This window comes from Physeter macrocephalus, chromosome 6 (genome assembly GCF_002837175.3).
Source record: "Physeter macrocephalus isolate SW-GA chromosome 6, ASM283717v5, whole genome shotgun sequence".
Taxonomy (NCBI): domain Eukaryota; kingdom Metazoa; phylum Chordata; class Mammalia; order Artiodactyla; family Physeteridae; genus Physeter; species Physeter macrocephalus.
In genome coordinates, this window is record NC_041219.1 from 78653892 (window position 1) to 78681726 (window position 27835).

The window sequence follows — 27835 nt, forward strand, 5'->3', positions numbered from 1 at the left end:
CCTCTGTTGTGGCCTCTCCCGTTGCGGGGCACAGGCTCCGGACGCACAGGCTCAGCGGCCATGGCTCACGGGCCCAGCCGCTCCGCGGCATGTGGTATCTTCCCAGACCGGGGCGCGAACCCGGTTCCCCTGCATCGGCAGGCGGACGCGCAACCACTGCGCCACCAGGGAAGCCCCTGTTGAATAATTTTAACATGAAGATGAAACTTTCCGTTAGCATCATGAGAGCAGTAGCCATACTTGTCTTGTTCCCTGCTGTTTGTCCAGCACTTAGCAGAGTTCTGGTTCATGATAGGTGTTTGTGAAATTCTAATTGAGTGAGTGAGTGAATGAAATCCCATGTTGAGTGCTACATTTCAAAGTGCATATTTTATGCAGGAAAGGGTGTGGAGAGAAGGAACCCTCCTACATTGTTGGTGGGAATATAAATAGGTGCAGCCACTATGGAGAAAAATATGGAAGTTTCTCTAAAAGCAGAGTTACCATATGATCCAACACTCCTGGGCATATATCCAGAAAAGACAAAAACTCTAATTCAAAAAGGTACACACACCCCAGTGTTCGTAGCAGCACTATTTATAATAGCCAAGACATGGAAGTAGCCTAAATGTCCATCGACAGATGAATGGGTAAAGAAGATGTGGTATATGTATACAATGGAATATTACTGAACCATAAAAAAGAATGGAATAATGCCATTTGCAGCAACATGGATGGACCTAGAGATTATCATACTAAGTGAAGTAAGTCAGAGAAAGACAAATATCATATGATATCACTTATTTGTGGAATATAAAATATGGTACAAATGAGCTCATTTACAAAACAGAAATGGACTCACAGACAGAAAACAGTCTTACGGTTATCAAAGGGGAAAAGGGCTGGGAGGGGTAAATTAGGAGTTTGGGATTAGCAGATACAAACTACTATATATAAAATAGAGGGGGGTGGGATGAATTGGGAGATTGGGATTGACATGTACACTATTGATACTATTTATAAAATAGATAACTAATGAAAACCTCTTGTATAGCATAGGGAACTCTACTCAGTGCCCTGTGGTGACCTAAATGAGAAGGAAATCCAAAAAAGAGGGGATATATGTATACGTATAGCTGATTCACTTTGCTGTACAGTGTAAACTAACACAATATTGTAAAGCAACTATACTCCAATTAAAAAAAATAAGATAGATAAACAACAAAGTTTTACTGTATAGCACAGGGAACTATATTCCGTATCTTTTAATAACCTATAATGAAAAAGGTTATGAAAAAATATATATGTATATATATCTGAATCACTTTGCTGTACACCAGAAACTAACACAAACATTGTAAATGAACTATACTTCAGTTAAAAAGAAAATTCAAAGTGCATATTTTATGCCCGATATATAAAAATCTAGTTAATATGCAAGCTTTATCACCATCTTATCTCAATTTTTTCTTTACTCAGTTTCTTTATTTTTCCAACATAGCATTCCTGTAAATAAGTTTCCTTGGTAATTTTGAGAGATGATTCAATTTAAAAGTGCATTAACTATATAACTTTCAAAACTATATGTTTTATGTAACAAAGTATTCTCTAATTATAGCTGTTGGAGTTACATTACTGTTAATTGTTTCTTTGAGACAAAGTTACATCTGTGAGAATCTCTATCATGGGTTGGGGGTGGGGTGCAACGAAAAAAAATTCTTTGGCAAAGCAAAGGGATTGGCTCTCTGATTGTAAATTTAACCTGAACTGCATAACAAGCTGAGCTTTTTCCCTTGGTTTTCTAAGGTTCTTCACACACTCTGTTCCTTTTCAGCTCTTTTAATTAATGCTATATTCTCAGACTTTTTGTCTACACTTACAAGATGGAGGAGAACCTTAAACCACAGTAATATGTTCTGTGTTACTAGCTTGCATTAGATGTTCCTTAGCCACGGAAAAGTTGGTTATCCTGTAACTAAAATATGAGGCTCAGGTGAGCAGTAATAGTTTAAATACAAATAACTTTTTACAGCTGGAATATTTAAAATAGTTTTGTTTCCTCCCTCCATGGGTAAACTTCATGCACATGAAAATAATTTTAAATTTGTAGGTTAAATTCATTTCTTAGCTCCTTTGAAATAGTCTGGCCTTTTCCAAAAAGAAAGCTTTAATCATACTGTCTTCCTTACAAAAGGTCACTTCCTTCATGTAAATTAGGATATTTTAACATCTGGGTCCACTCTGTGGTTTCTTTATGGGTACAATTAACTTAATTGCCTTCTCAGTGCTTTATGATAGGGAAATGGGAACTACTTTAAACTTTCGTAGGTGTTGACATTTAAAATGATTAAACTTGTGAACTAGGTTCAACGTTATTCTAATGCAGAAATCGGCACAATATGATGAGGCACAATCTGGTGTTTGAATTTCGTGCACTGTGTGTAAGTCATGGGATATGCGCAAGATAAAAAAAAATCAAATATAATGGTGAATGATAGAAATTTCTGTTCTGAGAGGAGTAACTTCGTTTCTTGAAACTGGGGTGAAAGTGCTTGAGAGATCTGGCTCGGTAATCAGCCTGGCCTTAGCTTAAATGCTGCCTCTGCCACTTTACAGCTTTGGGAGGGCTGCATAACCTCCCTCAGGCCATTCCTTTATAAAACTGGGATAATGAAAGTATTTATTTCATAAGGTTGTGAAGGATTAAATGAAGTAATGCATATAAAGCTGGATACATTTCCATAATCAGTATGCAATAAATGCTAACTATAAATTCTATATATATTTTTTGTGTATGTGTGGTATGTATACTGGAACTGGGCCAGGCCCTTTTGCACATGTCTCATAAAACTAATGTAGCAAAACTTCTAGGCAGATACCCATGTTATTTAAGTGAGTACAGTCAGCTGATTTCACATTAGCAGATGTCTTTATTTGCTCCTAAAATCTTACAAAGTGAAATTACATTAACATGTCGTATGAATTCCCCATTTGACCAGAGTCTTTTCATTTTTGGTAAAAGTGAAATATCTTTTCTAGACACACAACCCTACTATTGCACATTATTTCACCCTACCACATATACATTCTGTATACCATATATGTACCCTTTGTCTCTGTAAAAATTACTTTTCACAATGTTATTCTCTATTGTGGCAGGTAGGAATGTGTCCTTGAACCATTTCTTCACATCTTAGAAAACATTAATATCTCACTTGTTATAGAAATGGTTTGGAAATTATAGTATCTAATAACACTGCACTTCATAGGTCATTCTTGGCGTAACAGTATTAACCCCTAGAACGTCAGCCCAACTTGAAAAAGGAAAAAGGAAAAAGTATCTGCTCTTAAAATAATGTTGAAAGCTCTGTACTTTATTCATGTTAGCCTTCACTCAGCAAATTCTTTAATAAGCTTGGTTTTAATTTTTCACTGCTCATGCATGGCAAATAAAATGCCACAAATGAGGAAAGGGATGAGAGTTGATCTGATGGGAAGTGGCTACAGGAGTATGCTTTTAGACATGACAGTGGAAATTGTCTGACATTCTGATATCAAGAGTAGAAAAAACTCACAATACCACCCAACATTTCAGTAATGGACAGTCATAATTATATCCTTGTCATCAAAAAAATGTTAAATAATATTCAGCATTGTAGAAAGCAAGATAGTATATAATTTCCTAGAAATTTCAACTGAATTGGGCTTCCCTGGTGGCGCAGTGGTTGAGAGTCCACCTGCCGATGCAGGGGAAACGGGTTCGTGCCCCGGTCTGGGAAGATCCCACATGCCGCGGAGCGGCTGGGCCCGTGAGCCATGGCCGCTGAGCCTGTGCGTCCGGAGGCTGTGCTCCGCAACGGGAGAGGCCACAACAGTGAGAGGCCCGCGTACAGCAAAAAAAAAAAAAACAAAACAGAAAGAAATTTCAACTGAAATATTTTCAATTATACCTTCATATACCAGACTACACATGTAGTGTAACATAATTAGAAATAGCATTCTGAGCATTATATCACAACCAGGCATCTTTTTTCTTCTTTGGTTTCCATTGGCCCCACCTCTTAAGTCTTTGTGAGATCAAAAGAAACTGTTTAATTAAAGGGTCTTAAAATTCTCCAGAAATGAATGTGGTTGGTTAACAAAGAATTTTCTTTTTTGATACTGATTATGATGTTTAAGGTGACCATCAATAAAGTATTTGGTTCGTGCAGGATTTCTCAAGTCAGCACTGTTAACGTTTTGGGCTCGATAATTCTTTGTTGTGAGGGGCTGTTCTGTGCATTGTGGGATGTTTAGCAGCATCCCTGGCCTCAATTCACTAGATACCAGTAGCTCTAGACATTGCCAAATATACGTAGAGAACCAAAATTGCCCCAGGTTGAGAACTGTTGGTTTAGTGTAAATGCGTTTAAGTTGGGTGTGAACTTAAATTTAAATTAAATTTAAATTAGGTATGAACCAGGGACTTCCCTGGTGGTCCAGTGGGTAAGACTCCATGCTCCCAGTGCAGGGCGCCCAGGTTTGATCCCTTCAGGGAACTAGATCCCGCATGCATGCCGCAACTAAGAAGCCCCCATGCCGCAGTGAAGATCCCGTGTGCTGCAACTAAGACCCGGCGCTGCCAAAATAAATAAATAAAAATGAATAACTATTTAAAAAAATAAATTAGGTATGAACCAAATGCATCATTAGTCATTTTATGCAAAACATCCAGTTACCATCATTTCTGGTTGGTCATTTTGGGTACCTTCTGGTCTCACTTGTTTTTGTTGTTGAATGGAGGAGAGAACTGCCTGTTTCCTAATTTTTCACATTGTCCATATTGTAACTTGAAAGTACTGAAAAAGATTTCTGTGACTCACAGGGAAGTGTACATCATTGTTTTAACTGCACAGTATAGGAGCTTCTAGACTTTTTGGTGGGCCATATAATTCCTAGTAGAGTGCCAAGTGCTGGTTGAAGGAAAGAGCACTTGAAACTTACCTTATTTTACCTGGTGCCCTAAAATAGCTGGTGCTCTTGAATTCAGTCTCTGGATATGCTGAATGCAGCGGGAGAGAGCACCAGAGAATCTGTGAGAGGGATGAATGTTGCCAGCCTTTGTTGCCCTGGCCAGAGAGGGTGCTGCTGGCCTTGCTATCTCATTTTCTCCTCTTTCCCCTCATTCCATCAAGAGTTTTATCATTTCCATATTGGTTTTGCAGTAGCATGAACCAGATAAGGGGATGGGCAAAAGCACCAGAGGAGGCTAGAGCTATGGGAATGCTTTGAGGGAGTTTTAAATAGGCCCAGAAATAATGGCAGAATGTGAGAAGTGCACAGGCGATCAGAGGGGATTTGAGATGTTGCTATAGAGTGGACGTTTTATTCATATTCATATTTGAAGGCCTTCTACATGCCAGGTGCTAAGCAAAGAGTTTTATATACACAGCTTCATTTAGACCTCCCACCAATTTTCTGAGGCATGTACTGTTATATTTATTTAACAGATGAGGAGGCCAAGGCCTCAGAAGGGTGATTGAGAGGCCCAAAGTCTCACAGCTACTAAGTGGTAGAGCCAGCACACATCCAGGCTGGTCCAGGTATGAAGCCTGCAGTCGTAACCACAGCATTATTCAGTTAATATGCTGCTAGAAATTACATTTCTAGTTTGTGATATTTAGAGACACAAATAGTGGAAACTTATCTTTTATTCTCATTAAATGAAAAGAAACTAAAATACTTTGGACCTGTCAACTTAAAAAATATGTGCAACCTAGAAGTTGAGAGTTATGTGGTTTTTTAAAATTAATTAATTTTTATTTTTGGCTACGTTGGGTCTTCGTTGCTGCACGCAGGCTTTCTTTAGTTGCAGCGAGCGGGGGCTGCTCTTTCGTTGCGGTGCGCGGGCTTCTCATTGCGGTGGCTTCTTTTGTTGTGGAGCACGGGCTCTAGGCGTGCAGGCTTCAGTAGTTGTGGCATGTGGGCTCAGTAGTTGTGGCACACGGGCTTAGTTGCTCCGTGGCATGTGGGATCTTCCTGGACCAGGGCTCAAACCTGTGTCCCCTGCATTGGCAGGCGGATTCTTAACCACTGCACCACCAGGGAAGCCCCGAGAGTTATGTTTTATTCGGTGGGAATTTTTACGGGAGGCAGCATCTCAAGTAACCCTGAGAGAACTGCTCCAAACAGGCGAAGGGGGGAGCTAGGATATGTAGGAGTTTTGCAACAAAGGGCAGGTAGTAGGAACAAAAGATTACTGTTAGTTAAAGAAAACTAGAAATCTCAAGCTTAGCACTTTTCTATGTATGGTTCATGCAAGAGTTTGGGCTCACTGAAATCGTTCCTTTGCATCTCAGCTATCGAGGGCCTGTATCCTGTGTTTTCATATCCTGAGTTTCCTCAGGGCTCACTGTGGGGAGTGGCTGCAGTCTGATGGCTGCTAGATGGCAAGTATTCTTTTCCTTCCTGAGTTCCCTCAGGGCTCACCTGTGGCAGCTCACCTATGGCAGTGGTTGCCATCACTGATGACTGTGACATCCTTTGTTTACTGATATGGCAGGCAATAGTCCATTTATCAGACCACTGAGAAGAGAAATAGAGTGCTCCCTGGCCTTGTGAGAGCCCATGTCTTCTAGCAGAATACCACTCTTATTCCGTTCCTCCTTGTGTGTGTGTACGTGGCTTCCTGGTTTGGGTTGGTAGCTTGTTAATCTAGGTGGACATTTAGGTAGATTTAAAAATGTTTTTGGATAGATATTTTTAAGGCTAGAAAGGAGATTACATGCACTGTAACTGTTGATTTATGATAAATCTATAAATCATCTAGACATATCTCAGACCATTGTTCCTGCCCACTGTCATATGCTTAAATAAAATCTCTGCATCATTCTTTTCTTAGAGAATTACTTCAGGTGATCCCAATTTATGAACAATAGGCGAGTAGCCCTCTGGTTTTATGGTATGTTTTATGATAAATAAATTCTTCTGTCCCTCTAGTTAAGCAAAGTTCACTGAACCATCAGCCCTGGGATCTGGTCACAGTGGCTCAGCTCATTCCTGTCCCCAACTATTCCTAAAAACAAAGTTTTATCTTTAAAGCTCTTGTTTGTAAATTGTCACATTCCTCAAAAGTTTTTCCTTTTCTTTATGACTAAGAAAAGAGTTTGTGAGAAACAGAATGTCAAGTCGAGAAAATCTTTTATCCTAGGAGAGCATAGTACTGATAGTGATCAAAAGGCCAGGTGAAAATGAATGATACAGCTTTAAAGTTCAGTTTTTTTGCATTTGACTGTGATGACAGTTTTGAAGAAGGAACAGTATTTAAAAAGGACCTAAAAAAATTAAAGTAATACATTGTGATTAAAAAAAAAAAAGGTTTTTTGAGGTAGAGTTCCATTTAAAGTAGACAGGCTGCACAACTACTGAAGCCTGTGCGCCTAGAACCCATGCTCCACAACAAGAGAAGCCACCACAGTGAGAAGCCCGCGCACCGCAATGAAGAGTAGCCCCCGCTTGCGGCAACTAGAGAAAGCCCGTGCACAGCAACGAAGACCCAACACAGCCAATCAATCAGTCAATCAAAAAAAAAAAAAGCCAACAGAGATATACCCAAAAAATAATAAATAAAGTAGGTAAGCTGGGACTTCCCTGGTGGCGCAGTGGTTAAGAATCTGCCTGCCAGTTCAGGAGACATGGGTTCGAGCCCTGGTCCAGGAAGATCTCACATGCTGCGGAGCAACTAAGCCCGTGTGCCACCACTACTGAGGCTGCGCTCTAGAGCTTAGGAGCCACAACTACTTAAGCCCCCGTACCTAGAGCCCGTGCTGGGCAACAAAAGAAGCTATCGCAGTGAGAAGCCCGTGCACTGCAATGAAGAGTAGACCCCGCTCGCCGCAACTAGAGAAAGCCCATGCACAGCAACAAAGACCCAACGCAGCCAATAAATAAATAAATAAATAAAATAAAATAAAGTAGGTTGACTTCTGAGATGGAAAAACTTTGAATTGTTTCAATACTGTCCCATAGAACTCTGAATTAGGCGATGATTTTTGACAGGAATTTCTTCTCTTCAAAGGTGCTTAATCCTGGCAAGGTAAGAACTGAGGTAAAGATCAAACAAAGGCTGGGGGGCATTTCTTCAGAATTCAGAAAGGTTTGGCAACCTTTAAGAAGACAGTCTGTCTCAAATTTGTAACCATTTAATGCTTTCTACCAAATTGTGTAACATTGAAATGGTGGTTGATAATGTAAATAGATACGTTGAGGTGATTGATAATGTAAATAGATATGTTGATTTACTGTGGTATCTTGCACAGAAGCTTAGCAAAGTGGGATAGAAGAGCAAGGGTCACTGATGAGTAAAGCACCTATGGAAGCTTCCTGTAACATTTACCAGTTGAAGACTTTTGGGTGTGTTCATAATTGGCCATGAAAGAATGTGAGGTGAATGAAGTGGAAAGATGATTCAAATGTTCTTTAAGAGATAGGAAAGCCTGCAGTTGCTATAATAAGATCTGTTAGAAAAAGAAGTTGGTCCTCAGTGAAGTTTTTAGTAAAACTCAGTCTTGTCTAGTTGTTACAAGAAAAAAATCCTTTAAAAATATACAATATTTATAATATGGCTCATTAAACATAAGTTTTTACATGCTTAATATTTGTAAAAGCCCATGTTGAAATTTTCTTTTTATTTTGCTATTTCTGTGGTATAAAATAGGTATTTAGGAAATTTGACTTTGACTCACATAATTCTTACCCTTTGACCATTGCTTAGGAATGATTAGATTGCAAATTGGGGGTTGCCTGTAGTACAATGGCTTTTTATATGGGTAAGAACTGAAGGAAACATCCCATGCTAGGATACTGAATAAAAACTGTTGTTTCTGTGAGTGCTGAAAATGGCAGTCGGAAAACATATTTATTGCATTCCATCAATAGGTCTTTATGCATTGGTTATTTTGGAAATGAACTTACACATTTCATGCAAACAATCATTTTGAGAATGAGGCATAATTTGAGTTGTGAATAAGATACATATTATTTCCAAGAGTCTAAAATTTATCTGTTAAACACAGATTCAAACAGCTTCTGTAAGGACTTCCTCCGTGTAGAACTTACGATTTTTCTAGGGAAGCCTAAAGGCTATATAAAATTTTTTAGTGGTTGCAACTAATTTTAAAATGTTGTTTTGTCTTGCTCATGTGCACTCCCTAGCCTAGGCAGCGTGGGGCATGATTCTGCCCTCAATGGAGAGAACATCAATACCTGTTACACAAACTAGAAAGTGATCAACCTAGAATGCGTAGAGGTGCCAAAAATCTGCAGCAGGGCCCACAAGGAACAGTCCACAGAGGAGGAGGTGGCACCAGTCCCAGCCCTGAAGGGGGGATTTAGCCTTGGATCAGTGAGGGACGTTCGCCCTAGAGTGGGAAAGCACAGGCTGGTTATCGTGAGTGCAGTTGGTTTAGTTATCCACCAGCCCTGGGCTATAGAGATGTTCCAAGTAAAGGATAAAGCAAAGCCCTTCCCATAATCTGCATAAGCCACCTCTCCCACCAAAAACAAAAGCAAAAAAACCCCCAAAACCTCCCCAGATGAATCATGCACTTTTCTATCGGGGAGCTGCTATTTGGTCTACTGTTCTATAAGTAGTCACCCAGTTTTCATCTGAGGAGTCACTGGACTGAAAATAAAACCTTCATACATCTTTAAGTAAAGAAGATATTGGCTCAGTACTAGAAGAATGTAAGTCTTTGGTCTCTTAAAATTTGTTTTTCCTTCACTATATTTTCATGTTTTAGAATTACATTTATGTTTCTCAAGGAGTAGTCTCTGGGGTATGGTTGGAATGCCTCAAATAAAGGCTATTAAAGTTATTCTTTCACCTTCCCAGAGTTAAAGTTTATTGTCCTTTAAGCATTAGATTTTTGATTTAAGGTGACACCATTATATGTACACAGTTGTGCTGTATTAAATGAGACTGTCCATTTGAAATATGAGAGATATCTGACACAACTAATAATTAAATCTACAGTGAAAGGCTTAACATTCTAGTCCTGGGTCATCCATTAACTTGCCCAGTGACAGGGCATGTCACTTACCTTGAATGACTTGCTTTGTTTTTCACCTGTTAAATAGAATGTAACCTGGCTAAATACTTAATAAGGCAAGGTTTGGAGTACACAAACAAAAATGCTGTCCCTTCCCCCAGAACACTGTCTGATATGTTCACTGTGAAATCTTCACACGTAACAGGCACTCAGATATTTGTTGGTTAAAATCAGTGTAGAAGAGAAATCGTTTTTTTCCCCCCTGTGGTGTTAGGAGAGGGAAAAACAAAAACAAAGAAACCCCCCCCCCCGCCCCCCGCCAAACCACTCATTAAGAGGGAAAGAACACAGGTATAAGACAAAAAACTGTTTGGCAAAAATGAGAAGTGAATGCCTGCCCTGCCTGATCTGTCCTCAGATCTTCAGGTTCCTCAAATTGTAACCTTGGTGCCTTTCATTTTGCCTTCACTTGCTCATTTACTTTGGTTGATTCATTCAGTCAGAATTCACTTATTGAGCACCTACTAGGTGCCAAGCCCTGGTTTAAGCATGATGAATTTGGGCCCATGCCATCATCTTAGTAGAACAGTGAATAGAAGCAGATCACAGTGATATATGGTGTTAGAAGTATTGTGATGAATGTATGTAGAAGGTATAGTAGGAATACAAATAAGAGAGACCTCATTTCTGTCTGAGCAGAGTCAGATGGGCTCATAGAAAAATGAGTGTTTTGAGCTTGGTCTTGAAATATTAATGTGTATTCAGCAAGGGGAAGGGAAGGAAATTGAAAGGAAGAGAATGGCAGATCATGGGGGACATAGGAGCAGACTGATCACCTCCTGTAGGCTGAATTATAGGAGAGGATGTGCAAGAGGGATATGAAGGAAAACTGGGGAAAACCTGAAACCATAAGACATCTCCTGAGACAGAATATTTCTAAAGTAGGATTATAAATTAATATATTTTATGTTATATTTCTCCCCCAAAGTATACTATTATATTTTTATGTAATTTAGTCTTCATAATACTATTGTTAGGTATATCGTTTGCAAATATCTTTTACCATTCAGTAAGCAGCCTTTTCATTTTGTTGATAGCTTTCAAAAGTTTTTTAGTTTGATATAGTCCCACTTGTTTTGCTTTTGCTTTTGCTTCCCCTGGCTGAGGAGATATATCCAAAAAAATACTGCTAAGACTGATGCTAAAGAGCATACTGCCTCTGTTTTCTTCTAGAAGTTTATGGTTTCAGGTCTTATATTTAAGTCTTTAATTCATTTTGAATTTATTTTTGTGCATGGTGTGAGAAAGTAGTCCAGTGTGATTCTTTTGCATGTAGCTGTCCAGTTTGAACACCATTTACTGAAGAGGCTAAGTTTTCCCCACTGTATATTCTTGCCTCCTTTGTCATAGATTAATTGACCATATAACTGCAGATCCATTTCTGGGCTCTCTATTCTGTTCCTTTGGTCTATGTGTCTGTTCCTGTGCCACCACCATACTGTTTTGATGACTGTAGCTTTGTAATAGTGTGAAATCAGGGAGCATAATACCTCTAGCTTTGTTCCTCTTTCTTAAGATTGTCTTGGCTATTTGATGTCTTGTGTTTCCATACAAATTTTAGAAGTATTTTTTCTAGTTCTGTGAAAAATGCCATTGGTATTTTGATAGGGATTGCATCAAATCTGTAGATTGCCTTGGGGAGTATGGTCATCTCAACGATAATTCTTCCAATCTAAGAACACAGTCTGTCTTTCCATCTGTTTGTGTTGTCTTCATTTTCTTTCATTAGTGTATTATAGTTTTCCAGGTATGGGTCTTTTACCTCCTTAGTTAGATTCATTCCTAGGTATTTTATTCTTTTTCATGTGATTGTAAGTGGGATTGTTTTCTTAATTTCTCTTTCTGATGGTTTGTTGTTCGTGTATAGAAATTTGACAGATTTCTGTATATTAATTTTGTGTCCTGTAACATCAGATTTTATCGATGAGTCCTAGTATTTTTTTGGTGGTGTCTGTAGGATTTTCTGTGTATAGCATCATATCAACAAGTAGTGACAGTTTTACTTTTTCCTTTCCAATTTGGATTCCTTTTATTGCTTTTTCTTGTCTGGTTGCCATGGCTAGGACTTCCAATACTATGTTGAATAAAAGTGGTGAGAGTGGGCATCCTTGTCTTGTTCCTGATCTTAGAGGAAATGCTTTCAGCTTTTCATGGTTGAGTATGATGTTAGCTGTGTGCTTGTTATATGGCCTTTATTATGTTGAGGTATATTCCCTCTATTCCCACTTTGTTGAGAGTTTTTATCATAAGTGGAAGTAAGCAGCCAGAGAAAAGATGTATTACATATAGAGTAATAGAGATAAGGATCTTTGGCAGCAGATTTCTCTTCTGAAACAACATAAGCAAGAAAACAAGGGAGCAACATCTTTGAAGTACTCAAAGAAAAAACTATTAACTCATAATTCTTTACCCATGGAAAATATTTTTCAAAAATAAAGGTGAAATAAGGACATTTTAAACGTTTTCAGACACACAAAAGCCTAAAGAATTCATCACCAAATGGATGGGCTTTCAGGTTCCCTATTTGATTGGGCAGAGATGATTTGATCATAAACAGGCAGACCTTAGCTTGGTCATTCAGAATGTGTTTGTAGGAATGAGGAACTTGGACTGAGAACATCATATTACTGTATGAAATTGGGGCCTACATTTGGTAAGCCAAGGGGACTGAATGACAGAAGGTTGGTTGTGAGCAGAGGAAGACTAGTCCGTGAAATGAGATACAAAGGTGAGGCCAGAAACCTCCCTTGGTTTCTGGAGGTCTTCCAATTGCCTGTTATAGTCTTTCCTGAGACTGAGTTGCAGCCCTGCATTTGGTTTCTGTGAGAAACCATTTCATCTTTAGAGTAGACTTAGCTCTTTTTAAGCTAGCTCTACATGTTCTTGGAGCTTGTCACCAAAAAAAAAAAAGTTCCAAATATTCTTTCTTGTTTATTTTAGGGTAAACATAAATGATGAGGTTGTCAAATCTAGACATAAGAACAGAAATAATAGTCCATTGTGAGTATTTAACCGTTCTAGGCCCATCATCTTTGGGATACTCAACACGTTTTCTCAGGGAACTTTAAGACCTTAGGTTTCTGTTAAGTCATAGAGGAAAAAGATGCTACAGCTTTTAAAGTTAGTTCCTTTTCTCACTATCTAGAGTGCCCAGGCAGCCAGTTGTTGAAGAAATGAGGAAAACAGTGGCAAGTGCCTCAATGTCAATGTTGGTGTGAGTGTACCATAAAAATTAGGGTTTTGTATATGCACTATTTGCTTTTCTAGCATTCTCTACAAAATGCCCTATGTTTTGATTGTTATTAGATAGAATCTTTGATTTTGCCTTTTCATTAATCACTAGTCTTTTATAAGCGTTTTTTTTTTTTTTTTTTTTCGGTATACGGGCCTCTCACTGTTGTGGCCTCTCCCGTTGCGGAGCGCAGGCTCCTGACGCACAGGCTCAGGGGCCATGGCTCATGGGCCCAGCCGCTCCGCGGCATGTGGTATCTTCCCGGACCAGGGCACGAACCTGTGTCCCCTGCATCGGCAGGTGGATTCTCAACCACTGCGCCACCAGGGAAGCCCAAGCCTTTTTAATCCTTTTAAAATCACTAGTGGTTTGTTTTTTTAATATTTATTAATTTGGCTACGCTGGGTCTTAGTTGCAGCACGTGGGATCTTCATTGCCCCGTGCAGGGTCTTTTTTAGTTGCGGCATGTGGGAGCTAGTTCCCCCACCAGGGGTTGAACCTGGACTCCCTGCATTGGGAGCGTGGAGCCTTACCCACTGGACCACCAGTGAAGTCCCTGATTTAAATAAGACCCTTTGGTAACGAAAAGTTTGTTTTCTATGTCTGTGAGTCTGTTTCTGTCTTAGATGAGTTCTTTTGTGTCATGTTTTGGATTCCACATATAAGTGATATCATATGGTATTTGTCTTTCTCTTTCTGACTTCACTTAGTATGATAATCTCTAGGTCAGTCCATGTTGCTGCAAATGGCATTATTTCATTCTGTTTTTAAAAATAAATTTATTTATTTATATGTTTTTATTTTTGGCTGTGTTGGGTCTTCGTTGCGGTGCGCGGGCGTGGCTTCTTTTGTTGTGGAGCACGGGCTCTAGGCTCGCAGGCTTCAGTAGCTGTGGCACGCAGGCTCAGTAGTTGTGGCTCTCGGGCTCTAGAGTGCGGACTCAGTAGTTGTGGTGCACAGGTTTAGTTGCTCCGGGGCATGTGGGATCTTACCGGACCAGGGCTCAAAACCGTGTCCCCTGCATTGGCAGGCAGATTCTTAACCATTGTGCCAGCACGGAAGCCCTTAAACAAGTTTTTTGGTTTTTGGTTTTTCTTTGCGATGTGCGGGCCTCTCACTGCCGTGGCCTCTCCCGTTGCGGAGCGCAGCCTCCGGACGCGCAGGCTCAGCGGCCATGGCTCACGGGCCCAGCCGCTCCGTGGCGTGTGGGATCTTCCCGGACCGGGGCACGAACCCGTGTCCCCTGCATCGGCAGGCGGACTCTCAACCACTGCGCCACCAGGGAAGCCCCATAAGCATGCTTTTGACCAAATATTTTGCTGGTTAATATCTTAAATTCACTTGACTCCAATTTAGAATCTCAGAAAATTCTTTTAATAGTTGCCTTTTTAAAAAAAAATTCCTCAATGTTCTTGTTTCTAACAATGTATTTTGTGATTCTTTGTAATTTTCTTCCTTTCTGGGTGAAGTAACAGAGTATTAAAGCCTTTTATGAAGGTCCTCGTGATCTCAATACTCTTTGGGGGTGCTTTGACCTACTTAGAATGGTTCTTTGTGTTGGAGAGCATGTTTATCCCCAGGGTAACTGCTACAGAATTGCCCCGTGTGAATGCATTGAAACTTCCCACTTTGCAAAGTCTTTTTATTACACAAATACAATGAAACTTCATGCAGCCAAAAAGAAGTGAGGAAGATTGCATTGTACTTGACTTCCTTAAATTAAGAAGTTTTATTCATCTCAGTTCTACAGATTCTAACAATAATATTTTGAACGAGGATTTCACAGCAGCAGTTGCTTACATGTGTTCCATCTCAATAAGATGGCTGTTTTGAGAAACACCTTTATGCATTTTGTTTAATAGGACATTATGCATATAGAGAAAATTTTACTTTGTACTTAGATCTTTTTTAGGCATGTGGCTCTATGCCTAAAATTGCCATTTTTAAGAATATAGCAGTGTAGTCCTTTTAGATATTTAAAGATAAACTATCAAGATAATTGTATTTAACTTACAGTATACATTTAAAAATGTATACTGTATACATTTTTAAATGTTTGTATACATTTTTAAATGTACTTATTAATATTTGATGTTTTGATTGACAGAATATCTATGTCATTTGCTTTCTGTAGGGTTGGGTCATTTGCAGTAGACTTTTTTCCTAATCGTTTCAGGGTTTTAAATGCAAGTAGATATAGAAATTAAAAAAGAGTCACTTAAAATAATAAAATAAGTGGGGCATGTTCCCTTTGGTCATCATCAAGATTTGAATTCAAAGATATGTGATGTTTGTTAAGACAATATGATGAATGTAAAGGTGTTTTTATGTACCTTGGCCTCTAGGAGGCAGCATGATCCAGTGTAAAATTTCTGGATCCTGAATAAGGAAACTTGGTCTTTTGTCATTTGAAGAATTTTCCTGTATGAAATTATTTGCCCTCTGAATCGTAACGTTACACTGGGAATGAATAAAATAACAGCTGATAGAGTCCTAGAGAAGGAGATTTGGTGAGTATGTCATTCACTTTGTGATTACTTGAAAAGGAATTACTGTGACTGCCATAGCAGTAGCCTAATGATTGAGAAAGTAAAGGAATTAATAATTTTAATGGATAGGTACTTTTCCATTTGCAGACAACAGTTCTCTTGTGTAAATGCTCTATGAGCATTACTGTCATTAACAGTTCAGGGCTCTCATTTCTAGCTGGTGTTTTTGCTAAAGTACTATGTTAAGTGTTGATTTAAATATAATTTGTTTTATTTTTATTTTTTTTTAATATTTATTCAGTTGCGCCAGGTCTTAGTTGGGGCAGGTGGGCTCCTTAGTTGCAGCAGGCGGACTCCTTAGTTGTGGCAGGCGGGCTTCTTAGTTGCATCTTGTGGGCTCCTTAGTTGCAACATGCGAACTCTCAGTTGCAGCATGTCTGTGGGATCTAGTTGCCCGACCAGGGATCAAACCTGGGCCCCCTGCATTGGGAGCATGGTGTCTTAACCACTGAGCCACCAGGGAAGTCCCCTAAGTAAAATTTGAATAATCATATTTAAATTAGCAAATGTTATAGCTCTCCTACATTAGCAAGTGTAGTTCTACAGCTATTATTAAAAGCTATCTAACATTGGTTGAAATTCGGGAGAAACATTATGCCAATTTCTTCGTTGTAATTAGATACTTTTGCATGTGATCAAAATATACTGTGACATGTGACTTGCTGGCTTCAGGAGAACAGGGATTGTGAACGTGTTGTTGTATGAGGACAATGTGAGAGCAGTAGCCCTTTAGTCTATTTTCCTTCCTTTTCCTGTTTTCACAACACCTGAATAATGGCTATTTAGTGACTTGGCTGAGAGTATTGTAGTAAAAGGATAATGCCCCTTGGTTCTCCTGGAATTACCACTTTTAGAAGAATTTGTTCTGCTCAAAATTCAAAGGTATTCAGAAGGCAAAGGCACTGGTGGGAGGATTTATTTATAACCTTATTTATGAGATTGATATTGTTTTTATCATTAATTTAATTTTAGATCTGTTTTCAACCAAAACCTCATAAAATTCAGCGTGCTCTTTTACCTTTGAATGTGCTTAATCCAGAAAGAATTAACCAAAGTAATAAAAAGTTATACTGAAAGAAGTGATTAATGTTAAGAAAAATTAGAGTACCATATATTCTAAGGAAGTTCACTACTTCTGTTTCCGAAAAAGGATGGGGTCCTGTAAAATGGAAGTCTCTGTGAACAAATAATCTGACATTTTCTTGTTTGAATGGTCTGAGACTTCCGCCTCCCCTTTTGTATTTGAGACACAGAGGTCTTCAGTCAGCTAATGAGCTGGGCTGCTTTTGCTTTAAAAAAGTAAATAAATAAATGTTCATTGTTTCTATATTGACTGGATGATATTTGGGACAAAATGGAAATGGAGAACATGAACTGGTATAACCTGTTCTGAATTCTGTAATGAGTAGGCATGTACTTCATGAAGGAATTAAATTATTTGGAAACCTTTAGATTTTAAAAAGCAAAACAGGGCTTCTATTCTCTACTTTTCATGTATTCTACATTATGTCATTAGAAAGTTACTTTTAGGTAAACATGTAATTTCTAACAAGAAAAACAGTGTAATTTTAAAAAGTATTATATTCTAATATTGTTTATAATTTTTTTTGGTTTTTAGATTTTTTTAATTGAAGTGTAGTTGATTTGCAATATTGTGTTAGTTTCAAGTGTACAGTGTAGTGATTCAGTAATTTTTTTTCAGATTATATTCCATTATAGGTTATTACAAGATAGTGAATATAATTCCCTGTACTATACAGTAAATCTTTGTTGCTTATATATTTTATGTATAGTAGTTTGTATCTGTCAATACCATCCTCTTAATTTGTTCCTCCCACTCTCCCTCTCTCCTTGGATAACCATAAGTTTTCTTTTCTGTTTTTAACTAGAAATCAGAGTTACGTGAAGGAGAATTATTGTGAAATATTTTATATTTTAGCCAAAGTGTGTCTAGGGTTACTTTTGTCCATTAATTTAATTCAGGACCACTACCACTGAAATAATAATGCCTAAAGGTGTCATGATCATCTTAAGATGGGGAACTGCAGTAACTAGATTACTTTTCTTACCACTTAAAACTGTCCTCGGGACATCCCTGGTGGTCCAGTTGTTAAGACCCCACACTTCCATTGCAGGGGGCACACGTTCGATCCTTGGTCCCTGGTCAGGGAACTAAGATTCTGCATGCTCCGCAGCGCCCCCTGCCCCCACCCCCCCAAAAAAAACTCTCCTCATTTTGGAACTAGTTTATCCAGTGCCACAAGCATACATCACAAATACGCTATAGTGTGTATAGATTGTGGAGGGAAATTTCTAACATCTAATCGCAAGGGTCTTTTGCAAGGAAAGACAGTCTTACTTGGTCTGTCAAATTAATATGGAATAATATGCACTGGTACAGTATTCACTGAGCTTCAAGATATCTTCAGTGGACCCAGCACTCAAGGGTTGAGTTTTGTGGGTATGTGTTTATGTATGAGTGTGCTGGGCTATTTCCTTAAAAATAATCAGCTTATTAGGCACTATTAAAAGTATTATATCGTTATTTGCACCCAGAACAGCATGTAGCATATACAAATAGAATGCAAATTTCAGTGGAAACCAGAGTCCTAGGGCTGAAAGTGACCTTGGAGAGCGTCCGGTGCTTCCTTCCTCTAGCTCTGTTCCCAGGAGCTGGAGTCAGGAGTTCTGCTATTGAAATTAAATAACTAAATGATTAATAATTAAATTAAATAAGGACAGGATTGCTTTCCTTTCTGTTAATTAGATAATGAATAGAATTTCTTCATTTACATTTTTTTCACTCAATTTTTTTTTTAATCATTTCCTGCCTTTTTTTTTTTTTTTTTTTTTGGCGGTACGCAGGCCTCTCACTGTTGTGGCGTCTCCCTTTGCGGAGCACAGGCTCCGGACGCGCAGGCTCAGCGGCCATGGCTCACGGGCCTAGCCGCTCCGCGGCATGTGGGATCTTGCCGGACCGGGGCACGAACCCGTGTCCCCTGCATCGGCAGGCAGACTCTCAACCACTGCGCCACCAGGGAAGCCTTTCCTGCCGTTTTTATCAGTCTGCTTGGGAGCACTAACTGAATTCAAGGTGAAATTTGTACTTGTACAAATGAATACAAATTAATGGGAAAATTAATTTGTATTCAAACAGCTTTTTTTTTGTGACTTTGTTTGCTGTGGCTGTAATTTTTTAAATTTCTAGTAGGTATAATTATATTTTCTGCTAATAAGTCCCTTGTGTGTGATAAAACTGAACTTAGCTGGTAAATCAATATTTTACAAAAACATGTTCTGCAAAGAACATCATGAATTTCAAGTACTCCATTACCCAATAGTTAACTACAACTGGTGATCAGGTCCAGTGTTCTTACTTACCAATGAGGCCCAGAGAGATTTAATGACTCGATTTAAGGTCACCCCAAAAATCAATGGCGCTATCATACCGCTTCTAACTTTATATTCATTGTTCTAGATTTAACAGCAGTACTTCATAGACAGTATAACTGAATTTGGAGGGAGCTTTTTTGTTTGAGAAACATTTACTTATTCTTCACTAATGTAATTTTCATTTTTACAATGAAACAGGCTCATAGAGTTTAAGGGATTAGCTTAAAAGTTTGCTAAAGTTTCTCTGCTAGTTAAAGAAGGCAGGTCTTGTACTGAAATTGCTGGTCCTTTCTTCATATAATTGGCTAGAAATTATCAACAGGAGTGATGATACTTTCAGAAATCTCTTGAGTCACCGACTTATTAAAATAAAAAATTTTCAAGGATTTAGATGGCAGGAAGAGCTGGGCCAGCAGATGGTTATTTGAAAGAGGTTATCAGTTTGGTTGGTAAATTGTGGTTGAGAATGTTTGACTGTTGCTATTATAAGGATCATAAAAAATATTTTTAAGGCACTTAAAGACACTTCTATATTTGGATTTATCTCCTTCAACAAAAGTAAAGATTTGAAAAAGGAAGCATATGCATTTAAAAAGCAAAGTATTTTCAAGAAAAAAGATATTTGTTTTGAAATAAATTACACTATCTTAGATAAATATGAGAAATGAAAACATTGATTATGCAGCTTACTTAAAGTGTCATATTTATTCACAAAATATTTTCCTGCTCTTTGAATTCTCAATTTGATATTTAAAAGAAAGAGTTCTTTTTTTTTTTCTTCAGCTAAGACAGCAAAAGAGATGATTTATTGTTACATGTTACATTCAGCCACAACTGAGAATAGAACTAGTCCAGTATGTCAAAGGTCCAGGGCAAGGGACCAAAAGGGACCGTTTTGATACGAGTAAGGTGGGTCTCTCAAAGGCGGTCGAGGCGATCAAAATGGCCATCGATGTTCCAGATCCACTGAGACAAGTTCTAGACAGTAGGCAAGCAGTCCAACAATTTGTACCAGCGTCCCTGGCCTCTGGCTTCCCTTATTTCTGCCCCCGTGGCTTCCATGGGTGTACAAGTTTACTTGGACCTCTCCCTCATCTTTCTTCTTTTGCGCTTCAGCCTGCGCATTCGCTTCTTCCTCCGCTTCTCTCTCATGGCACGGAGGTTTCTCCGAAGATGGCGCTCAGGCCGAAAAGAGTTATTTTTTTAAAAAAAATTTTATTAATTAATTCATTTATTTATTTTTGGCTGTGTTGGGTCTTCGTTTCTCTGCGAGGGCTTTCTCTAGTTGCGGCGAGTGGGGGCCACTCTTCATCGCGGTGCGCGGGCCTCACACTGTCGTGGCCTCTCGTTGCGGAGCACAGGCTCCAGACGCGCAGGCTCAGTAGTTGTGGCTCACGGGCCTAGTTACTCCGCGGCATGTGGGATCTTCCCAGACTAGGGCTCGAACCCGTGTCCCCTGCATTGGCAGGCAGATTCTCAACCACTGTGCCACCAGGGAAGCCCATGAGTTCTTATTTTAAAGAAGCTCCAATGGTTAAAAACTAGATTATCAGTTTCATAGTGTCTAAAAATGGATGGCCAGATAGTTGCTGGAACTCATAAAGACCTAAGGATGGGTGCAAGGCTGGTGGAGTGTGTTCAGTGTGTGAAAATCCATTGAGCATTATATGAGCACTTTTCTCTGTGTATATTATACTTTCATTGAATGTTGGAAACATAAAACCCCCTTAGGAGCAAGTATATTTCTTGAATGGTTAATCTTATCTTTAAAAATTTGATAATTGTCATTAAGTGGAGTTATTATTTTGCAGGTTCCCCCTAACTAACATTTGAAGATTTCCTTTGTACAAAACTTGTTTTGAAGATGTCATTATGAAATAGCAGTAGGTGTTATAACAGCATGACAGAGTGATACAGGAGCTTCTGGGAAGAAGAGACCACATCTTTCCAGGGCAGTTTATGAAGTAAAAATTTACATTTTTGAAGGATTAGTACGAGGTTATCATACAAGGAATAAGGTAGGTAAGTATACTCTGGGTGAAGGAATAGCACCTACATGATACAAGGAGCAAACGTCTCCGCAGCTGAGGCAGCAGGGGATGGTTCTTTTTCGGATTGGGTTCGAGCAGCCGAATAGCAAAACTGAAGCTGAGATTGATGCAGCACAAGCTTTGTTCAGTGACCAAAGAACAGAGAAGCGGGAACTGTTCACAGATCAACCTGCGAGGTGAGGTGAGAGGGATTTAATTGTAAAGAGTAAAGACAAAGGGAAGTGGAGTGAGGCTAATGATGGGGAGACATTATGCTTTAGTCTACCAGGGGAAGGGGCAGGGCTTTTTGAGGGAGTAGAGTGCGACCCCCTTTTTACCTTTTTTTGGTCCTTAATGGCCTGTCATGGCTGCCGGTAATAAAATCAGCATATAAGGAGACTTGGGGTCTGTTGCACGTCAGGTTCCTCACCTTCTTGGTTCCAGATGGCTCTGTCTGTTTTTTTGTTTGTAGCTTCCTTTTTTGAATCTCTGGATCCTTTGACTTAAAGATTTGTGTTAACTCCTGCTAAACGTGGGTGTTGGCAGGTTTTGAGCAAAGACCTGGCACAGCTCTGGCAACACCAAGAAGCGTTCCTGACCCCAGACTTCCACAGTATGTACTTGGTATAAATTTCCATCAGAGTTCTTTTCACATTATGCTGTAATTTTATTTACTTGATTGTCGTGTTGGGAGACTGGTGCCTTCAAGGGCAACAACTAGTCTTATCTTCCCCAGTGCTTGGTATATAGTAGGTAGCCAATAAATGCTTGCTGAATGAAGGAAGGTGTGTGAGACCATGTTTGTTATAAGGCATAGTGTGAGCACTGATAAGAGATGAAGCTGTATGTACATGAGTTAGGGGCTAGACTTTTTATGCCATGCTAAAGAGTAGTGCCATTGAGGATTTCTGAGAGGAAGTGGGTAATGATCAGATTTATAATTTAGAAAGGAACAGTTGTAAGCAGTGTAGAAGATGGACTGGAGGAGGTGAGAGGCTGACATTGGTCAGGAGGCTGTTTTAAGATTTGAAGGCCAAGTGGGGTGTAGGATGTATATACACAATGTATGTAAGACAATCCAGGTGTTGGGAGAAAATATTAGAACTTCTGTTTATTGTTTAAAAAATAAGCCTTACTAACATCTATTATACATGTTGAAAAATCATAATTTTATATGTTGATGGTGACTTCCTAGTCTGAATGTCACAGTGCCACATGTCACATCCCATATGGTAGGGAAGGCTTCCTGAAAGGAGAATGGCAGTTGCTTGACTCAAAGGGATGGCAGGCCTTTTTTGCCCTTTCTTTTTAGCATTTTGCTAAACATTGTAGTTTATATGTGCTTGGTTTAGTGGATTTACAGGATTACAGGATATATTGTTTAGCTTTAACTAAACTCTCATAAAATGATACAAGATATCAAGTTCAAAGTCTCTCTTTTTTGTTTGTTTTTTTAAAAAAATTTTTTTTTTTTTTTTTGTGGTATGTGGGCCTCTCACTGCTGTGGCCTCTCCCGTTGCGGAGCACAGGCTCCGGACGCGCAGGCTCAGCGGCCATGGCTCACGGGCCCAGCCGCTCCGCGGCATGTGGGATCTTCCCAGACCGGGGCGCGAACCCGGTTCCCCTGCATCGGCAGGCGGACGCGCAACCACTGCGCCACCAGGGAAGCCCCTAAAAATTTATTTATTTTATTTTATTTTTTTATTTTTGGCTGTGTTGGGTCTCCGCCGCCGCGCGCGGGCCCCCCGCCAGCTGCGGCGAGCGGGGGCCAGTCCTCGCCGCAGTGCACAGGCCTCCCACTGCAGCGGCCACTCCCCTCGCCCCCGCTCCCCCCGTTGCGGAGCACGGGCTCCAGGCACACGGGCCTCAGTAGTTGTGGCTCGCAGGCTCTAGGGCACAGGCTCAGTAGTTGTGGCGCACGGGCTCAGCCGCTCCGCAGCATGTGGGATCCTCCCGGACCAGGGCCTGAACCCACGTCCCCCGCACCGGCAGGCGGACTCCCAACCACTGTGCCACCAGGGAAGCTCCCAAAGCCTCTCTTAAAGAAACCACAGTTTGAAGATAAGCCTAAGAATACAAGACACATGAACAATAAGTAAACAGTACAGCTTATACTTCTGGTAACTCTGAGTCATATTATGATGTAAAAAGAATCAGACTGTCTAACCAAATAGGACAAGAAGGTGACCCCCCCCCGCAAAAAAATCAGAATTACCACGAAGATTCTTTGAAATCTGAATTTACATCTACTTTTGTTAAGTATGAATTTTGGCTTAAGTTTTATCATGCCTTGAGATAGTATTAACTAATACTATGAGGCCAATATTTAAAACTGCTTTTCCTGTTGTCTCTGTATCATCTTGTTAAAAGTTCTATTTTTGTGTATTTTGTAATAGCACAATAGTACATAGTACAGAATTTATAAATGTACATTCCTGGGGTGCAGAGTCAAAAGTTTTAATGGGTTGTATGATGAAAAAAATTTGAGATGACCGGCTTAGAGAAAGATGCTGAAAAACTAAGGCAAAGAGGTCATGTAAGGATCTATTTAGATTCCACTAGGTATTAATAGACTATGTAGTTTCTTTTGCATATATCATGTGATATAATGATAACGGTTTTCCTGTGAAGTAGATATTGCCATTTTATAGATGGCATAACTGAGGCTCGGAGAAGTTCAATACCTTGCCCAAGATCACAATTACTGTGTTTCAGATTCAGTATTTCAGCCTAGGTCTCTTACTTTAAATCCATGCTCCAAAACAGGCTGTACCAATTAGCATAAAGTTTAAGTTAAATCATGTATAAGTCAGAATGACTTCTCAAACCTCAATATGTGAAAAATTATTCTATCAGAATATAATTTATAAAAATATCAAATTACTATGTTGTACACCTGAAACTAATATAATACTGTAAGTCAACTATACCTCAATAAAAAAATAACTAAAAAAAACCCCGCACTCTTTCTACATATTGTTTCTATTGAATAACTGGGCATTTGAAAATGCTATTAGCTGAGATAAAGAGTATAAGTAACTCATTTTCTCCAGTAGATTACTAGTGAATTTTTAATGATGTTATATGTATAGTAACCCTACCTATCATAGTACCTTACCTATTAGATGAGACATCTAATCCATACAGGATGTGTGTTGTTTCTGTGTCTGAGGGTCCATAACTTATTCATCATGTTCAAAGTTAATACTGATTCTTCTAAGTTTGTGTTTGATAATAAAATATTCAGTTAGGAAAAAATATTTTACTCTTGGGAAATTATCATTTTGAATCAGGATCATGTGGGAAACACTATAACTATTCAAGCAATTAAAACTTGTATAAATACAAATTTACTGATTTTTTTTTTTTTGCCCTTTTCAGGTAAAGATTTTCATGGCCACTTATGATTCATGTATCTCCAGGCTTGTAACAAAAGCTTTCAAAAGATTTTCTTTCTTCAGTCTTAGAAGCTAACAAGATGCAGAAAAATGACACAATGCATAAGAGGCTTTTACCTGTTGAGTTTAATAGTAATAATTCAGTTTATTCATCTGTTTCTCTGATTGTTCTGATGTCTTTTTGCCAGGTAGTTTATTTATCTGCTGTAAATTTATACAACTAGCAGAGTGGAATTTGAATCCACATATTTGCACAGAGCACTGAGAGATGCTCTAAAGGAAACAGACACCTTCCTGGGGCAATTTCAAGAATGTTGTGCATTTAAAATGGAAGTATCTGCTTCTCTTGTTTCCAGTTTTTGCCCTTTGCCCTGTGACTGTTATCCTTCCTTTTGGGCTTTTTAAAGGTTTTCACTGTGACTTTTTTAGTTATGGATTTGGTTTGGTTTCTTTTTTTTTTTTCGGTATGCGGGCCTCTCACTGCCGCGGCCTCTCCCGCTGCGGAGCGCAGGCTCCGGATGCACAGGCCCAGCGGCCATGGCCCACGGGCCCAGCCGCTCCGCGGCACGCGGGATCCTCCCGGACCGGGGCACGAACCCGCGTCCCCCGCATCGGCAGGCGGACCCTCAACCACTGCGCCACCAGGGAAGCCCCCTGGTTTGGTTTCTACATTATATCAGGTGGTTAATAACAAGTAAACACTACATATTTGTCATAGGAATATTGGTAGATAAGTTACTTTTCCATTTCCAATGTGGCAGCTTTAAAAGCCTTCACAGCGTGTTCCATGGTTGGTGTTTTCTGGTGAGTATCGAATACAGTGTGCATGCAAAACTTTTAAGTGCTCAGTAATTAACAGCTATTATTACATTGTTTTCTCCTGTATTTGACTCTCTCCTTTTTCTGGTTCAAGGCCATTAATTTTCACTATTTGCTATACTTTCTCTCCAGGGTTTGCTTACCTTCTAAGTCAATGCCATTGAACTCCTACCATGCACTAACATTTGCCTTCTTTTTGATCTTTGAGGAAGCTACTGTGTACTTTTATTTTAAATGAAACTTAATTCCAAATATTTCTAAAAATAGACAAAAGGCTGGAGGCAGTTTATCAGTGCAAAAATGCTTGGGACTCTCCAACCCCCACCCCTTCCCCATTGTTTTAAGTAGAAGCAGGGCGATAGTAAGGGAGAGAATGCAGTCAACGCTTTCCTGGCACAGTGCTTTGCTGTTTAGTAAAAATAGATGTATTAATCCCCATTTTACATTGGCGAAAGCTAGGCTTCAGAGAATATAAATAACAGGCTTTTCAAGGTTGTACCCCTACTAACTGACAAAGAGGGGATTGATCTCTGACTCTGGTACCGTTGCTGTACTTTTTCTTGAAAAAGATAACCTATATACAATATTAAAAAGCCTTAGCTTGGTGTCTGTCACATATTAGATTTTTTTTAATGTAGTTGGCTTTTTAAATTGAAATATAGTTGATATAGATTCTTAATAATAGTAGATTCCCTTTTCCTCTCTTTCTCTTTTTCTGAACTTTTCTGCCTCTCAGTGAAGCAGTTAATTTAAAAAGATGCAAAGAGGATAGCTGCTGTGTTTCCTTTCCTCCTTTGGGAGAAGGGGCAACTTGAGGAACTGAAATGTCCTACATAACCCTATGCTGCTTTATCCGTTTTTGGCTAACCATGAGGGGACCGCTCACAGAGAGCTTTTCTATTTTGAGTGTTAAGTAGGAGCCAGCTGAGAGCTGTAGAAAGCTAGAGCCAATTTGACACTTTAGTAACAAGGGTTCTGTTAGAAGTTTGTTTGAAGAATTTTTTTTTTTTAATAAGCAAGCATTTCTAGATATTAGCTTTTGAGGCAAGGAGGCTCCTAATACAAAGAAAGCAGTTAAGGGGGAGCCCTGACAAGTTTTGCTTAGTAAGTGCAGAGATGTATTGAGTAGTAGCAAGTCTCATCAGGGTGGGGTGCCGTTCACATAAACTAAGTTATGAATGCCCCATCATGCCCCCCAGAGTTGTGTAGCACAGTGGCCTTGAGCCTAATAGATGGATAAATTCTAAGAAGAGTTCACTTTCTAGTTGTACGGGTCTTTAAGTCTCTTTAAGACCCCATCTATATGTTATATTTTACCATTTAAAAAATGTTTGCAAATGTATGCCTTCTCAGATAATGAAGTTTCTCGTTTTTTGTTTTTTTTTTTTGCGGTACGCGGGCCTCTCACTGCTGTGGCCTCTCCCGTTGCGGAGCACAGGCTCCGGACACGCAGGCACAGCGGCCATGGCACACGGGCCCAGCCGCTCTACGGCATGTGGGATCTTCCCAGACTGGGGCACGAACCCATGTACCCTGCATTGGCAGGCGGACTCTCAACCACTGCGCCACCAGGGAAGCCCTCTCTTTTTTTTTATATGTATGTATATACATATATGTATATATGCATATATACATATATTTTATCAAGGAATTGTAAGCTCTTGTAACTGTGTCTTGTACATTTTTTTTAATTTTTGAATTTTATTTTATTTATTTTTTTATATAGCAGATTCTTATTATTCATCAGTTTTATACATATCAGTGTATACATATCAGCCCCAATCACCCAATTCATCACGCCACCACCACCACCCCCCTGCCGCTTTGCCCCCTTGGTGTCCATATGTTTGTTGTCTACATCTGTGTCTCAGTTTCTGCCCTGCAAACCAGTTCATCTGTACCATTGTTCTAGGTTCCACATATATGCGTTAATATACGATATTTGTTTTTCTCTTTCTGACTTACCTCACTCTGTATGACAGTCTCTAGATCCATCCACATCTAAACAAATGACCCAATTTCGTTCCTTTTCATGGCTGAGTAATATTCCATTGTATATATGTGCTGTATCTTCTTTATCCATTCATCTGTCTATGGGCATTTAGGTTGTTTCCATGACCTGGCTGTTGTAAACAGTGCTGCAGTGAACATTGGGGTGCATGTGTCTTTTTGAATTATGGTTTTCTCTGGGTGTATGCCCAGTAGTGGGATTGCTGGATCATATGGTAATTCTATTTTTAGTTTTTTAAGGAACCTCCATACTGTTCTCCATAGTGGCTGTATCAATTTACATTCCCACCAACAGTGCAAGAGGGTTCCCTTTTCTCCACACCCTCTCCAGCATTTA

The 27835-nt window shown here is 39.4% G+C and overlaps 1 protein-coding gene across 9 annotated transcripts in view; it reads left to right on the top strand.

The window, feature by feature from the left end:
- The window catches only part of FGD4 (FYVE, RhoGEF and PH domain containing 4), a 209972-nt gene that overhangs the window by 15893 nt on the left and 166244 nt on the right, over positions 1-27835 (top strand). The window contains exons 1-2 of one of the 9 annotated variants that reach the window (XM_028491188.2): positions 21328-21473; positions 21744-21884. The exons of the other annotated variants lie outside the window; for them this stretch is intronic. The gene's annotated coding sequence lies outside the window, so the exon portion shown is untranslated. Of the gene's footprint in view, positions 1-21327; positions 21474-21743; positions 21885-27835 lie in introns of those variants that run through there. 9 annotated transcript variants of the gene reach the window in all.